An 8,580-nucleotide genomic window follows, 5' to 3' on the forward strand; every position below is an offset into this window, starting at 1 on the left:
GTGAGTAGGGCTGTGATTATATCGTATGGTGATGATACCAGTATATGTATAGTATTGTGTGATATACCCTGGTACTAAACCTGCTGTATGTATTGTGTGATATACCCTGGTACTAAACCTGCTGTATGTATTGTGTGATATACCCTGGTACTAAACCTGCTGTATGTATTGTGTGATATAGCCTGGTACTTAACCTGCTGTATGTATAGTATTGTGTGATATACCCTGGTACTAAACCTGCTGTATGTATTGTGTGATATACCCTGGTACTAAACCTGCTGTATGTATTGTGTGATATACCCTGGTACTAAACCTGCTGTATGTATTGTGTGATATACCCTGGGACTAAACCTGCTGTATGTATTGTGTGATATAGCCTGGTACTAAACCTGCTGTATGTATTGTGTGATATACCCTGGTACTAAACCTGCTGTATGTATAGTATTGTGTGATATAGCCTGGTACTAAACCTGCTGTATGTATTGTGTGACTTTATCTTGGAAAATCAACAAATGGGACTCTGGATGACGACAACAAAACGTCTGTTTCCATCATCAGGGATGTTTTCCTCAAGAAGCTAAATCAGCTTTGTGATACCAACGAGTATCGATACTGGTGTTGACCCGTCCCTATTCCATACGACTGATTGGCAGTACAGCCCTAATGTATAGACAGACTGATTGGCAGTACAGCCCTAATGTATAGACAGACTGATTGGCAGTACAGCCCTAATGTATAGACAGACTGATTGGCAGTACAGCCCTAATGCATAGACAGACTGATTGGCAGTACAGCCCTAATGCATAGACGGACTGATTGGCAGTACAGCCCTAATGTATAGACGGACGCTGATTGGATTCCTATTGTCAATCATACAATCACATTAGTTGTAGTGGAAATGACTGCAGATCAAAAGCTGTGTAGTGTGATGCTGTGTTGTCCTGGAAACCAGCCGGATGGTGCATCTGGTTTCTATCTGACCTCCTCTTGCCCTGGTCAGGCTGAGAGGACAGACAGACAGCAGACACAATCAGCAGAGGGACGGAAAGAGATTGAAGGAGAGAGAGAGACGGAGATTGAGAGAGAGACGGAGACACATGGAGAGATTACTAGGGATAGTGTGAGAGAGAGAAATCACTAGAGAGAGGAAGATCTCTCTATTTAAAGTAAGCCCTCACTGATAGAGCTGTGACCCTGATACAGGGTTGACCAGCTGAGAGGGCTGTGACCCTGATACAGGGTTGACCAGCTGAGAGGGCTGTGTCCCTGATACAGGGTTGACCAGCTGAGAGGGCTGTGACCCTGATACAGGGTTGACCAGCTGAGAGGGCTGTGTCCAGGGTTGACCAGCTGAGAGGGCTGTGACCCTGATACAGGGTCGACCAGCTGAGAGGACTGTGATCCTGATACAGGGTCGACCAGCTGAGAGGGCTGTGTCCAGGGTTGACCAGCTGAGAGGGCTGTGTCCCTGATACAGGGTTGACCAGCTGAGAGGGCTGTGACCCTGATATAGGGCTGTGTCCAGGGTTGACCAGTCGACAGGGCTGTGTCCCTGATACAGGGTTGACCAGCTGAGAGGGCTGTGACCCTGATACAGGGTTGACCAGCTGAGAGGGCTGTGTCCCTGATACAGGGTTGACCAGCTGAGAGGGCTGTGACCCTGATATAGGGCTGTGTCCAGGGTTGACCAGCTGAGAGGGCTGTGACCCTGATACAGGGTTGACCAGCTGAGAGGGCTGTGTCCCTGATACAGGGTTGACCAGCTGAGAGGGCTGTGTCCCTGATACAGGGTTGACCAGCTGAGAGGGCTGTGTCCAGGGTTGACCAGCTGAGAGGGCTGTGACCCTGATACAGGGTTGACCAGCTGAGAGGACTGTGATCCTGATACAGGGTTGACCAGCTGAGAGGGCTGTGACCCTGATACAGGGTTGACCAGCTGAGAGGGCTGTGTCCAGGGTTGACCAGCTGAGAGGGCTGTGACCCTGATACAGGGTTGACCAGCTGAGAGGGCTGTGTCCCTGATACAGGGTTGACCAGCTGAGAGGGCTGTGACCCTGATACAGGGTTGACCAGCTGAGAGGGCTGTGACCCTGATACAGGGTTGACCAGCTGAGAGGGCTGTGTCCAGGGTTGACCAGCTGAGAGGGCTGTGACCCTGATACAGGGTTGACCAGCTGAGGGGGCTGTGTCCAGGGTTGACCAGCTGAGAGGGCTGTGTCCAGGGTTGACCAGCTGACAGGGCTGTGACCCTGATACAGGGTTAACCAGCTGAGAGGGCTGTGACCCTGATACAGGGTTGACCAGCTGAGAGGGCTGTGACCCTGATACAGGGTTGACCAGCTGAGAGGGCTGTGACCCTGATACAGGGTTGACCAGCTGAGAGGGCTGTGACCCTGATACAGGGTTGACCAGCTGAGAGGGCTGTGTCCAGGGTTGACCAGCTGACAGGGCTGTGACCCTGATACAGGGTTGACCAGCTGAGAGGGCTGTGTCCCTGATACAGGGTCGACCAGCTGAGAGGGCTGTGACCCTGATACAGGGTTGACCAGCTGAGAGGGCTGTGACCCTGATACAGGGTTGACCAGCTGAGAGGGCTGTGACCCTGATACAGGGTTGACCAGCTGAGAGGGCTGTGACCCTGATACAGGGTTGACCAGCTGAGAGGGCTGTGACCCTGATACAGGGTTGACCAGCTGAGAGGGCTGTGACCCTGATACAGGGTTGACCAGCTGAGAGGGCTGTGACCCTGATACAGGGTTGACCAGCTGAGAGGGCTGTGTCCCTGATATAGGGCTGTGTCCAGGGTTGACCAGCCGACAGGGCTGTGTCCAGGGTTGACCAGCTGAGAGGGCTGTGACCCTGATACAGGGTTGACCAGCTGAGAGGGCTGTGACCCTGATATAGGGCTGTGTCCAGGGTTGACCAGCCGACAGGGCTGTGTCCAGGGCTGTGTCCAGGGCTGTGTCCAGGGCTGTGTCCAGGGCTGTGTCCAGGGTTAGCTAGATTCTAATCTCCTGCTCCAGCCAGAGAGAGCGTAAGTAAGAACAGTTAAAGGGCTTATTGTCATTGACCTGGCGCTGCGACAAGGAGGCATTGTGGCTGTGCTGTTGTCTACCCAGTACTCACACACCCCTAACACTCTTCACTAGCAAGCTGAACTGGTCTGGCCTGATTCCACCACACCCCTAACACTCTTCACACTAGCAAGCTGACCTGGTCTGGTCTGATTCCACCGTAGCTGCTGGAACCTGCTAGAAAGGAGGTTGTGGAAAGATACAATCCAAGAGAGGACAGTGAGGCTTGGGTCAGCACGGTCATGTGATGAGAGAGAGAGAGAGAGAGAGAGTCGCGGTGTTAGGGTCACGGTAGAGAGAGAGAGAGAGACAGGGCTGAAGTGTTAGGGTCACGGTAGAGAGAGAGAGAGAGAGAGAGACAGGGCTGAAGTGTTAGGGTCACGGTAGAGAGAGAGAGAGAGACAGGGCTGAAGTGTTAGGGTCACGGTAGAGAGAGAGAGAGAGAGAGAGAGACAGGGCTGAAGTGTTAGGGTCACGGTAGAGAGAGAGAGAGAGAGAGAGAGAGACAGGGCTGAAGTGTTAGGGTCACGGTAGAGAGAGAGAGAGAGAGAGACAGGGCTGAAGTGTTAGGGTCACGGTAGAGAGAGAGAGAGAGAGACAGGGCTGAAGTGTTAGGGTCACGGTAGAGAGAGAGAGAGAGAGAGAGACAGGGCTGAAGTGTTAGGGTCACGGTGTAGAGAGAGAGAGAGAGAGACAGGGCTGAAGTGTTAGGGTTGTGGTGGAGAGACAGGGGACAGACTAATGGAGGATTGGAGAGACAGGGCTGAACTGAGGACTCCATGACTACTAAATGAAAGGGGACAGACTGATGGAGAGACTGCTCCTCACCAGATGGTTGAGGGGTTTGGGCCATCTGGGATGGCTTGATGCTGCCATGGAACTGCCCTCTCCTCTCCCCCTTCTGCTCTCCTCCCTGCTTCTCTCCTCCATTCTCCTCTCCTCACCTCCTTCTCTCCTCACCTCCGTCCCACCTTCCCTTCTCCTCTCCTCCTCTCAGTTTCTCCTCTCCTCCCTTCTCTCCTCTTCTCCTCTCCTCCCTGCTCTCCTCTCTCCTCTTCTCCTCTCCTCCCTGCTCTCCTCTTATCCTCCCCTCCCTTTCTCCTCTACACTCTCTTCTCCTCCCTTCTCTCCTCTTTTCTACCATTGACAACAAGTGATGCAGTAAGTAAACATCAAATCACCAAAACATGAACCCTGTGATCTCTAGCTGACTCATCTCACCAGGGACTTACTGAGTCAAGATGCTGCCATTCTTACAGCGTTGGAACAGATAGAAATGTCATGTGTAGAGATGGCAGATTGTCTATTCTATATGACAACATAATCATATCTGTTCTATACAATACATTTCTATCTGAATCTACGCATCCCAAAATGACACCTTATTCCCTAATATAGTGCACTTCTTTTAACCAGGGCCCATAGAGCTCTTGTTGTAAATAGTGCACTATGTAGGGAATAGGGATTCATTTGGGACTCAAACCTACCCTCTGACCCCATGACATCATTAGTGAAACAGAGCAGTTGTTTGGATTAACACACAGGTGGTGGTATCACTGTTATCCCACTGAGCTGGGATCTGCTGCCTGGCTACAAACCAACTGTCAGACTACACACACACACACACACACACACACACACACACAGACACACAGACACACAGACACACACACACACACACACACACACAGGGAGACTGTCATTCTGCACACACAGACACACACACACACAGACACACAGACACACAAGCTGCTCATTCAGGCGGCAGTAACAGATCAGAAAGACTTCCCTCATCTGTCTGACGATCTCTATTCATTTCACTAATGATCATTAATTTCAATTATTGATTTGAATTAACAGAGAGCTATAATTCTTTGTTCACTGTTCCTCGGTCCCAGACGAGAAATTACTCAGCTGTGTCAAAGTCAATGTGTTCCAAAAAGCAGAAGGATCTTTCAGATAGTCAGGTGCTGTTTGGTGAAGAGTTAAACATGATACTGTTGAAAAATGAATGTGTTCCAAAAACCAAGAAATTGTTTTTTTGTGTTATGTCCAAATATATGCAGTGAGTGACCCAGACCTCTGTTGTTCACAGCCTCGTACCTCTCTTCAGTGAGTGACCCAGATCTCTGTTGTTCACAGCCTCGTACCTCTCTTCAGTGAGTGACCCAGATCTCTGTTGTTCACAGCCTCGTACCTCTCTTCAGTGAGTGACCCAGATCTCTGTTGTTCACAGCCTCGTACCTCTCTTCAGTGAGTGACCCAGACCTGTTGTTCACAGCCTCGTACCTCTCTTCAGTGAGTGACCCAGATCTCTGTTGTTCACAGCCTCGTACCTCTCTTCAGTGAGTGACCCAGACCTGTTGTTCACAGCCTCGTACCTCTCTTCAGTGAGTGACCCAGATCTCTGTTGTTCACAGCCTCGTACCTCTCTTCAGTGAGTGACCCAGATCTCTGTTGTTCACAGCCTCGTACCTCTCTTCAGTGAGTGACCCAGATCTCTGTTGTTCACAGCCTCGTACCTCTCTTCAGTGAGTGACCCAGATCTCTGTTGTTCACAGCCTCGTACCTCTCTTCAGTGAGTGACCCAGATCTCTGTTGTTCACAGCCTCGTACCTCTCTTCAGTGAGTGACCCAGATCTCTGTTGTTCACAGCCTCGTACCTCTCTTCAGTGAGTGACCCAGATCTCTGTTGTTCACAGCCTCGTACCTCTCTTCAGTGAGTGACCCAGATCTCTGTTGTTCACAGCCTCGTACCTCTCTTCAGTGAGTGACCCAGATCTGTTGTTCACAGCCTCGTACCTCTCTTCAGTGAGTGACCCAGATCTCTGTTGTTCACAGCCTCGTACCTCTCTCTTTCTCTCTTCCGGGATATTGGGGATAAAACAGCCCTTTGTTCATTCATCCTTTAGAGGTGCTACACATACAGAAGTCAATTCCACTGTTCTTATCAGTACAGCCAGAAGAGAAATGAGAGAAGGATGGGGGGTGAGGGGTGAGGGGAAGTGAGAGAGGGGTGAGGGGAAGAAGTGAGGGGAGAAGGAAGGGGGTGAGGGATGGGAAGGGGGTGAGGGGATAAGTAAAGAAGTGAGGGGAAGGGCGAGAGGGGTGAGGGGAAGGGCGAGAGGGGTGAGGGGAAGAGCGGGGGCTTGAGGGGAAGGGCGAGAGGGGTGAGGGGAGAAGTAAAGAAGTGAGGGAAGGGGGTGAGGGGTGAGGGGAAGGGAGAGAGGGGTGAGGGGAAGGGAGAGAGGGGTGAGGGAAGAAGTGAGGGAAGGGGGTAAGGGAGAGAGGGGTGAGGGGAAGGGAGAGAGGGGTGAGGGGAGAAGTAAAGAAGTGAGGGAAGGGGGTGAGGGGTGAGGGGAAGGGAGAGAGGGGTGAGGGGAGAGGGGTGGAGGGGAGAGGGGTGAGGGGAAGGGTGAGAGGTGAGAGGGGTGAGGGGAAGAGCGGGAGGGTGAGAGGGGTGAGGGGAAGAGTGAGAGGGGTGAAGTACAGTACATACACTTTCAATTCACATTAGCGACTGGAATGTTTACGAGCCGAGAGAGGGTTCGGTTGACGTTCTTAAGTTTCAGCTCAAAAATGTCACAGTAGCCAGGAGGCAAAGCACTGCAAACTATTCTACTGACTAGCTAGCTACTAGCTAACGTTAAGCAAGCAACTCTTCATGCCCCTACAATATAACTCCTAATTATTACAACCAAACCATATTACAGTATTAATTATTACAACCAAACCATATTACAGTATTAATTATTACAACCAAACCATATTACAGTATTAATTATTACAACCAAACCATATTACAGTATTAATTATTACAACCAAACCATATTACAGTATTAATTATTACAACCAAACCATATTACAGTATTAATTATTACAACCAAACCATATTACAGTATTAATTATTACAACCAAACCATATTACAGTATTAATTATTACAACCAAACCATATTACAGTATTAATTATTACAACCAAACCATATTACAGTATTAATTATTACAACCAAACCATATTACAGTATTAATTATTACAACCAAACCATATTACAGTATTAATTATTACAACCAAACCATATTACAGTATTAATTATTACAACCAAACCATATTACAGTATTAATTATTACAACCAAACCATATTACATTGTTGAATAGCGCAACAATTCACAAACATGTGCAGACAATTTAAAAGGCTTTATTTTCAAATCTTTTAGCTTAAATCCAAAAGCACAAGTAATGTTAGCCTCCTGAAAATTCATGCTTATCCCTCTAATACGAATACAAAGTACAGCAGGCCTACCTTACAACATTACAACAAACCATGCTTCATTTTGATCAATATCGTGCTAATCATTAGGCTACGTGTGCTAATCATTAGGCTACGTGTGCTAATCGTTAGGCTACGTGTGCTAATCGTTAGGCTACGTGTGCTAATCATTAGGCTACGTGTGCTAAAAGCTAATTGTGACTGAAAACGTGGGTATAATTCACCGGGGAGCTGTTTTTATATGGAAGCTCATTCCCGCCACCCCCAAAATAAATGCACATAGATCATGTATAGGTTCTGTTTCTTCATTTGTAGCGTTGTGAGGTGATTTTCATCTCTCCACGTTGCAGAGATCAGCACAACAGGGCTGCCAGCAAACTGGGGGCATGTTGGCATTTGCCCCCAGCACTTTGGATTTGGTTTAATGACAAATATTGAGACACGTTGAAAAGAGGGACAAAGTACTACTGTTTAGACTGATTGGCCTCATGATTTGTTTGACTGTGTTTTAATGTTGTCATCCTCCCTAGAGCCAGGAGTTTTTCCAGGAGTTTTTCCAGGAGTTTATTTTATTTTTAAACCATATGTTCTGATTTTAGACAACACATGGTTTAAATCATGGTCCCATCATAGCACATATAAAACCCCTTTTACAGCTGATTTATTTGGTTAGGGTAGCCTACCAGACCAGGAAAAACTCTGGTCCCCAGGAAAACAATCCCCCCCATCACTGTAGGACCTGTGGTGCCACCTCTGAAATCACCACACAATGTTACAAATGAGAGAACATATTCTATTTGTATCATCTAAAATGTTTTACTTACATAGTTTGACTTGAGCATATCAAACATTTTTTGCGATTAGTATCGACATTTTCTTTTAAATGGTGGCGGGAAAGGGCTTCCATAGTTTTACGTGGCTCAGTGTAGCCGGCAGGCGGCAGCTAGGCCAGAATGCAACAGGCTGTTGGTGCAATGTCAGGTAAGAACTCAATAAAACAAGTCTAAAATATTAGGAAAATGTCCACGTCAGCTATTTAAAAAGAAAACATTGCTCTGCTATTAGCATTTATACTGTAGGAGTGTTGGGCTGAACGATTCTGTTTACACCGTGCTGCTTAGAGGGGGGCAGCTGTCAGGGGGAGTGTCATGCACCACCTCCATAGTTAGCACTCAAGACGTGATCATTTCTTTTGCAAGTTTACACAACAGTATTGTCCCTGGAGAACCTCCCAAAA

This window comes from Salvelinus namaycush, unplaced genomic scaffold, assembly GCF_016432855.1.
Source record: "Salvelinus namaycush isolate Seneca unplaced genomic scaffold, SaNama_1.0 Scaffold289, whole genome shotgun sequence".
Classification (NCBI taxonomy): domain Eukaryota; kingdom Metazoa; phylum Chordata; class Actinopteri; order Salmoniformes; family Salmonidae; genus Salvelinus; species Salvelinus namaycush.